The sequence below is a fragment of the Octopus bimaculoides genome, chromosome 2, assembly GCF_001194135.2.
Source record: "Octopus bimaculoides isolate UCB-OBI-ISO-001 chromosome 2, ASM119413v2, whole genome shotgun sequence".
In the NCBI taxonomy this organism is placed as follows: domain Eukaryota; kingdom Metazoa; phylum Mollusca; class Cephalopoda; order Octopoda; family Octopodidae; genus Octopus; species Octopus bimaculoides.
In genome coordinates, this window is record NC_068982.1 from 154,555,060 (window position 1) to 154,564,637 (window position 9,578).

General features: G+C 38.2%; 1 long non-coding RNA gene across 1 annotated transcript in view; it reads left to right on the forward strand.

Moving 5' to 3' along the window:
* LOC106878237 (uncharacterized) overlaps positions 1–9,578 on the forward strand; it is a 25,943-nt gene that overhangs the window by 6,189 nt on the left and 10,176 nt on the right. The window contains exon 2 of the long non-coding RNA XR_001410485.2: positions 6,050–6,171. This is a non-coding gene — a long non-coding RNA (uncharacterized LOC106878237). The remainder of the gene's footprint in view (positions 1–6,049; positions 6,172–9,578) is intronic.

A 9,578-nucleotide genomic window follows, 5' to 3' on the forward strand; every position in this document is an offset into this window, starting at 1 on the left:
GTGTGTGTGTGTGTGTGTGTGTGTGTGTGTGTGTGCTATCATAAATATGAAGTGTACGCTAAACGGTGTTTTAATTCACCTGTCATCAGTATCTCGTCGTTTACTGAGCCGGCATTTAGGTTCTACTGTTTCAAGTAAGTCTAATGCATGTTGGCGAAGATAAGAAATTAAATTGATCTCAGTACACAACTGGTAGTTTATTATATCGTCGCTGGATTACTGGAAGGTACGGTTGACTTCGGCATTATTCGTACTCAGAACGTAAAGAGCCAAAACAAATACCGAAAAAACTACCGACACCTCACTTTGACAAGAGCTGGATTTGTTGATGGATATATTACGCAAGTTACGCTTTTACTTTAAACCTCACTGTGACTGATTCTACTTTACTTTGTTATCGACACAGTGTGGACCAGCTTTTATCGGTGTTGTGTTTCCCCAGGATAACCCTGATTGGGTAGACCTATGATCAAATGCATTTATTTTTTGGCCATTTCATTTGTTTTAAGGCGCAATGTGTAAAGACATAAATTATAAAATGTGACCTTCCTCATCTAAAATGGCTAGATATGTTCGGAGTGAGATTTGGCTACTATATCTGGCAAATTAGGTAATCACATAGAGGTTCAGAGGATACCAGTAATATACTGTGGAAGAATCAACTGTCTAATTTCGTCTATCTCGAAGAAAATTCTAGTATTCTATCAAACTTAGAGATGATTACTGATTCCTGAGAAGGTGAATTTGGTGCAATCAATAAAAGTTTCTCTTTCTCTCCAGTCTTTCCAATGTAAAACTCTCCTTTTTCTCTCTTAGTTTAACTCCATCGTTTTGATAGTCTTGTTGTATAATTTCTTCGGGAACTCGACGACCAAAGTCCCTGTAGAGTTTAATTCCGACTATATCGGCTCTAAATAACTCTCATTGCCTTTTCTCAAATCATTATAAAGAATTTTCTTGGGCAACACTAGGGAAAATCAATTGTGATCTCTAATTTGGGAAGAAAAAAAGGTAAACACAATGTTGAGGAATCGGTAACGTGGTGGACCGGAGGTATATTAAGCTGAGTATTGACTATGAGCATATTGCTATCTCGTCTCCCTTTAATTTTTGCAAGTAAAACGTTAACTTTTAACATATTGTTCGACCAATATAACTGCTTTTCAAAAGCTAGTGCTAGAGACAGGATGATTAATTCGTGACAAATCTAATCTGCGATCAGCTTATGACTTTCACTAACCTCAGAGATAGCATTAGAACAAAATACATATCACAATTCTTGTCTTTTTGCTACATATATATTCAGATAAAAGGGGAATACATTTTATCAAAATTACTTTGTTACCATATTTATGAAGTAGGAAGACGTGAGCCAGTTTTAGTCCTCCACTATATTTTGTATGTGGAAGGATTTATTTGAAGGAGATTTTACTTCTAGTCCTACAAGATGAAGTGACAACTTTGGCTCACTTTGCTTTCGTACTTCCGCCTTCTGTAATGTAGAAATTTCATTATGCTTTGTCTCAATGTTTTTCATGGAGCGATGAGTTTTCTTCACTATTACTTGTACAACGATTCATAAAATGACTTGTCTAATAGAGTATGTATTATATGGATTTCACTAAAAATTTTTACTTGCACTCTTGTCAAATCAAGATAAATTATAACAACAGGAAGAACTAAATTCAGAACTGTTAACTTATGAAGTCCACGATAGTTAAATATTACCGAAACAACTATCAATAGCATGTTGTACCACTTAAATGTTGCTTTCTGACTTAGACGTAAAATCAGAAGTTTACTTGGAAGTAGTTGTTTATCTTCAGACCTCAGGTCTATCTTCATCAGCACATCTGTGATCAAAGATGTTCCAAACATGACCACCTCACCTTTATCAAACATTATGTATATAGGATTGCATTAATATGTTCAATATGTCTTTCTAGTTTTTAAGGATGGGAAATAAGATTAATCTGAGAGATTGGAACGACATGCATAGGTTGTCGTGCTGGTTTGTTCATAGAGAAAACTGTTGGTTGTTCAATATTTACCTACTTCAACTAGTTGTCTAAATGCAGTAATTTGGTTTCAGCTTGAAAGTGAAAGTGGGTCGCTACCTTCCTGCACACCAAACATTAATCTCTTACGCAACAGTACGTCATAATATAAGCTTGGGTGAGAGGAAAGTGAAAAATCTTTTTTAAAGGAATTGCCGTTTTAGTTAAGTGAAGTGACTTCATCCGTGAATCGAAACCACACTCAAGCAGAAGAAGAAGAAGAAGAAGAAGAAGAAGAAGAAGAAGAAGAAGAAGAAGAAGAAGAAGAAGAAGAAGAAGAAGAAGAAGAAGAAGAAAATCTAGTACTTTATCGATGTTTTTTATCCCTTGATCCCTACAGGCTGAGAGACAAAGTTAACTTCGATGTGATTTGAACTCAGTTTGCAGAAAGCCAGGTTAAACAAGTATCCGACACTTTAGCGTAAATTCGCCGCTTTTAAAACCCTAGTGTTTATGGTTTATTGTATTACATATTCATGTATATGTTTAAGTACTTTTGAGTGAATTTGGTATATGAAAATTGTCTGGAACCCGTCGTATATATATATATGGGGGGGGGCGTGTGTGTGTGTGTGTGTGTGTGTGTGTGTGTGTGTGTGTGTGTGTGTGTGTGTGTGTGTCCTTCCCACAGTTTGACAACCGGTACCGGTTTGTTTATGTCTCGTAACATAGTGATTCGGCAAAAGAGACCATAAGAATAAGTACCAGGCTTAAAAAATAAATACTGGGGTTGATTTTTTTTTCTTTCTGACTAAACCTTCAAGGTGGTGCCCTAGGATGGCTGCAGTCCAATGACAGAAACAACTAAAAGATAAAATATTATATCGGATATTTCGAAAGATATTGTATCGAATATTTCAAAAATAAAAGACTTTGTTTCTGTATTATTCCGGAATTATACTTCGACCCATTTTCGTTTGATTAGGACCCATTAGTTTGAAACTGACCCAATTCTCTAGTTTGTGAGTTTAACATTGTAAAGTTTAAACACATATTTTACCTCGGCAGTATTAATTAACACCCAAAGCTTGAAATGATGCTGCACCCCAATCTCTCATCACTTACTGTAATTTAATTTAACAAAGGAGCGTCTCTACATCATCACCTGGCCAGCTACAAAATAGCAAGCAACCAAATTTCCCTCAAATCGCAACTTATCGTCTTTAAAGAAATGACACATTTGATAATGTAGTTTTAGATACACTATATATGGAACAAAAAATAAACGGGATGGTCACAGCTGGAAACTTTTGATCGCATGACTGCTCGATGGAGGTTAGCCTGGAGTTAAAATCAAAATAACAACAATAACAACGACTTACAATGTTAATAACTTACGAAAGATATGAACATTATAACCTCCTTTTTCCCTTCCAAGATATAAAGGCATTGTGCTTGTTATAACCTGATGTTTCCCCGATTCTCACTTTGACATCATTCACAACAACAGCAAAAATAACAAAAACAGTCTTTATCTAAATGAATGAATAGAGTGACTTATGGATGGCCACTAATGATTGCTTTGTCCAATAAAAACAAATCCAGGAACACCCACACCCTAAGCCAGACTGCACAGACTGCATGCTTGAGGCTACGGCAATACGATGTGTTAGTATCTGCTGGCATCACTCGTCCAAACTATTATATACATACAATGACTATTATATATTGGTAATAATGTTGTGATTTGGTAGGGGTTTACCATTCTTATGCTAGCACTATGTCGACAGAAGTTTTGTGTGTATGTGCTTGTGCGTGTGTGCGTGAGCGTGTATATGTGTATATGTGTGTGTATATATATATATGTCGGTGTGCATATGCGTCAGAGAGAGAGGGGTGGAGAGACTAGGGTACTTCCCTAGCTGGGGGTTTGCTGTTACTGTTGCTGCTGCGGCTGTTGCTGTTGTTGTTGTTGTTTTAAATAAACGTGTTCACTTGTTTCCAGTAATGATTGGCGGTGCGTCCCAACACACACGTGTGTTCACAGTAGTGCAGTGCTTGCCCGTGTGCTTCAGTGTTGCGTGGAAAGGGGGTAGCAGAGAGAAAGAAAAGAGAAAAAAAAAGGAAAGAGGGTTAGGCAGGAGGGAGGGAGGAATTGAAGACCTGAGCAGAACAACTAAGTGACTGTGTATATGGTGACTTTGCATATATACCTCTCTGTGTATATGGTGGTCATTACTGAGGTTCCATCGAAAAAAATGGTGGAGCGACGCCACCGACTCGTGCAATCAATGAATCAATGATCAATTTTACTGTAAGGGTAGATACACAAACAGACAGTAAAAACACAGACATGGCAATACTCAAGCAAGCAAGCAGCTAAGGCAAACCAGGTAGAGGGAGATAGGCAGGTACTGATGGAGATAAGGTAGCATATGTAGTAGACTATCCGGTGATACAGCCCAGGCGGGCAGGCGAGCAGGCAGACTGACTGCACACAGAGACGTACTGGCAAGGAGCAAAGTTTAGTAAAAACAACATTCATAATGTTACTACTACAACCATCAAAAACCACTATAATCGGCACTGCTACAACCTACCTCTTCATCTTCAACATCCTCATCGCCATCGCCATCGTCATCATCATCATCACCATCGTCGTCGTCGTCGTCGTCATCATCATCATCATCACCGTCATCATTATTGCAACCAGTATTATCACCAAAATCGTCATCGTTATCGGTAGTAGCAGCAGTAGCATTAACAACATCAACAAAAACATTGAAAACATTTTAAACAAAGCGATTAATATTTTTGTCATTTAAGGTAGATAGTAAAATGAATCACACAATATATTGCTGGCACCTATTGCCCCACGATGACTATCTGGAATTCTCGCCGTCTCCATAGTGCTAGACCCACGGGACATACAGTATAAGTAACGAGAAGAGAAGAGTTTGTTGGAGTGCCTGAGACGTTTTCACTTGAGTTTTGTTCAGTATATTATATAGATGTTGGGTGTCGAAGTACTTTCTGACTTTGAAGAGGAAAGTCAGTTTTTGTGATGGGGTCTTTGCTATGTTGAGGACGTGAGTTTTCCAGAGCAGATCATCAGTGACGGTGAAACCAAACGTTTGTAGCAACATTGAGGGTTATATTTGCTTGTCGTTTATGTATAAGTGGAAGAGGGTACGATATGCTTTTTTTTTTTTCGATGTAGCGATCATGTCTTTGTGCTACAGAAAGATATAAGGTTGGCGTGGCCAAACTGTAGGAAGTGTTCGAGTTCTGTGTTCATGATGTGAGTGCGGGTTTGGCGTGGAGGAAGCTTGGAAAGGACTGAAAGGAGATGTCATCTGCGTCGGGATGAATGTTGCTGCAGATGACGGAAAGTAGATTGCGCTATAAGAGAAGTAAAGTATATGGAAAACAAAATGGAATCCTAAAGCACAGCAGAGTTTATAGTGTAAATCAGGGACATTTTTCATCAGTCCACACCGCAATAGGATGCTCTGACAGGAAGCCACTGACCCAAAAGACAAATGGAGACCATAGGCGAGAAGGTTTACTCAAAGATTCCAGTGGAATGCATGTAGATGCTAAGTGCAGCGACAATTTTACAGTGGCGAGATCCCACTGGTGAGTGAGATAGGTGAAAAGGTCTCCAGTAGATTTGGTTTTACGAAAGCCTTATAATTGGCTACGGAGAAAGATTCAAGGTATTGGAGAGTCTTTTATGTTAATAGCCATCGAATCACTTTTAATTGTTGGAAATGAGTGCAATAGGACTATATTGTTGAAAGCGTCCATGAATTTTAACGGTAAGGTGTGATTTGATGGAGCTTTGGTCAGTGTTGCTTACGCATGGGGCGACTATGTTGATGCATACATATCAGATATTAAAATACTGGATTTTTTTGGTTTTTTCCTAAAGAGTAGCTCATTAGATCCAGGCAAATATAGTTATAGTTGAATATTTTACCTGATAAATTGTATATTGTTTATGAACCGTAATGATCTGTGCTCTCGGTATTTACCTTTCATTACCATAGATGGTAACCTCACATGAATCAAGCCAACGAGAAACTCTATGCAGTCACTCAACCTATTAGAAATAAATGCGAAATCAATACCATTTCAACACCATCGTTATCGGAATACTTGATTTGAGTTTGTGAGTATACGACAAAAATCCTTAATCACATTAGAAACATTAGAGACATGCAAGCAAAGTTAACAAGTTCGGTAAATCTGAGCAATGAGAAGGTTTGGTTATCCTGCGGAGCGAAAAAGTTTAACTTTTCTTTTAAAAGACATGCATTGATAATGGTAAAAAAAAAAATTAAAAGTGAAGGAAAAGTGTTGAAGTTGATGCGTGAGTTGTAAGGGAGAAATACTAAGAGAAGGGTAACTCGTGGGAAGAGTGAGGTATTAGGGCGAAAATTGGTTGGTAGTACTGTGTAAATTATCCAATCGTTTCCGAGTTTGGAGTTTTGGTTACATGTATATTGACTTAGATCCATTATAGTATGAGCAGATAGTTTTGATTATTATACAGCACTCAGTATTTCCATAGCAAAGATATGTTCAAGAGATATATTAACAATTTTCTGTATAAAGCTTTCAATTTACTAATCGAATCGTTGACTATATTTTTGCTGCAGTGATCAACTTGCAATTGGTCGGCTCGATCTCTCTAGATTCGAAAGTCCTGCGAATATTATGGCTACAACTATCTTTTTCAGGCACTAAAAAAAATCAATAATTAAAACACGGCCCTGATCGAGCAAATTTATGATCACAGGGTTCCAGCAGTAACCGTCATGTCTGTTTACATATATGCAAGACTAGATTATATTATGTATTCTTTCTTCAGCAGTTTGAGAGAGATTTTACAGCTTTTTGTATCGGAACGAGTGACCAAAGGAAACGATGCCATGATAATTATTGTCAAACATAATGCACTTGGTATTTAGTTATGGCTCTGTCAATTCTGAATTAAAATCCTATCGAGATTGACTTCAGCAACACTAAAATAAAAGATGATTTCAAGATATGTATATCTATTGAATTTAATGATGTTAATATTAACATGGAGAGTAGGGCGGTGAACTGGCATAATCGTTAGCAAGGAAGAAATGCTTAGCGGCATTTCGTCCGTCTTTACTTTCTGAGTTCAAGTTCCGCCGAGGTCGACTTTGTCTTTTTTCCTTCCGGAAGTCGATAAAATAAATACCAATTGAGCTTTAGGGTCGATGTAATCGACTTAACCTGGTCTCCGAATTTGTGAAACGAATATTAACATGAGTGTAACTTCTCTAGGACTCAATATTGTTACATCATATCATATCTCGGAGGTCGAACTTTTGCCATCCAAGAGTAGGAGATAGCTACGAGAAACAGTGAAGGAGAGAGTGAAAAACTAAAAACTCTTCTGAGAAGGGCATATGACAGCAGCAGTAATGTATATACTAAAAATTAATATAAACAGCCTGGCGCAATGTGATAACATAGAGGGAAAAACTGTGACCGTTATACAAATGTATGTAAATATATATATATATATATATATATGTGTGTGTGTGTGTGTGTGTGTGTGCGTGCGTATGTATGTATGTATATATATATATGTGTGTGTGTGTGTGTATATATATATATATATATATATATATATATATATATACACACACACACACACACACATATATATATAATACAAAACTCAAATGTATGTATATTTATATTATATTTACATGTATGCATACACACACACGTGTGTGTGTGCGTGTGTGCATATATAGATATATACATACACACACACACACACATGTACACACACAAAAATGCAGAGATATATATCATATATATTCTACATATAGATATTTACACACACACACACACACACACACACACACACACACACACACACACACACACACACACACACACACACACACACACACACACACACACACACACACAGAGAGAGACACACACACACACTCACGCGCACACAGACGCGCGCGCGCACGCACACACACACACACACACACGTGTATGTTGTAATAGCGTTAATATTCCGGCGTCTCACCAAAAACAATACAAAGCAGTGAATAGCATGGCTCGATATTAATTCTATTATTGCTATTATAGAACCTGACAATTTACCATAAAACTATGAACAATAAGTCGTGATAGCAGCAGCAGCAGCAGTAGTAGTAGTAGTAGTAGTAGTAGTAGTAGTAGTAGTAGTAGTAGTAGTAGTAGTAGTAGTGCTGGTGCTGGTGGCAGCGGTTGCAGCGGCGGTGATTGCGGCGGCGGCGAGAGCCATGGTGGTGGTGGTGGTGGTGCTGCTGCTGATGAAGTGGTAAGAAAATGGAGATTGGTGTTGACTGTTATGTTGGGGGAGTGATGTTGGTGTTTATGATAGTGGTGGCGATGGTGGTCGCGCTAGTTGCTGCTGGTAGTAGTGTTTGAGGTAATGGTGTTGACTATAAAGCCTTATTAATGTCTCCGTGTGTGATTTTATGCTCGTTTCCGTCCATGGGGGTGCATGTGTAAGAGTGTCGATGAGGATATGTGTATATGTATGTGCAACTGTTGCAGTACATTGAATACTTACTTTAATGTGTGCGTGCGTCTGTGTGTGCGTGTGCGTCTGTGTGTGCGTGTGCGTCTGTGTGTGCGTGTGTGTGTGTGTGTAGATGCATGTATGTGTATGTGGGGGTGGAGAATCAGTGGGTGTGTCCTTTTGGTAGCTTTGTCCATGATGGTGAGACAAAGCTTATAACTATTACGAACCCCCTACATTGATGGGTTTGATGACTAAAGGAAAATATAAGCTAGAAGGAGTAACTAAACAAGGGAACTGTAATAAGGTCTTTTGTCCTGCAAAAAATAGTTGTCCAGTCGCAGTCAAATTACACCCTACCATTACTAAAACGGAAGTGCACATTACTGTATATAGATATTTTATCTGAATAAAGCATTCTATTATCCCGACTGTATGACTTTTGGTTCAGTATTGACCCGAGACTGAACAACAGCTGTATATATGCATAGGCGGCGAGCTGGCAGAATCGTTAGCACACCGGGCGAAATGGTTGGTGGTATTTCGTCTGTCTCTACGTTCAAAATCTGCCGAGGTCGACTTTGTCTTTTGTCTTTTCGGGGGTCAATAAATACCACCTGAGTACAAGCATCGACGTAAATCGATTACACCCCGCCTAAAAATTTCAGGCCTTGTACCTATGTACATATATATATATAATATCCCAGAATATATATTATATATATATATATCCCAGAAACAGCTGTAAGACTATATCTCTTTCCTTGTAAATGTGCTGCGGTCTAATATATATATATATATATATATAAGCTTCGCAGAAACGGATAGGCGCAGGAGTGGCTGTGTGGTAAGTAGCTTGCTTACCAACCAAATGGTTCCGGGTTCAGTCCCACTGCGTGGCACCTTGGGCAAGTGTCTTCTACTATAGCCGACCAAAGCCTTGTAAGTGGATTTGGTAGACAGAAACTGAAAGAAACCCGTCGTATATATATATATATATATATATATAT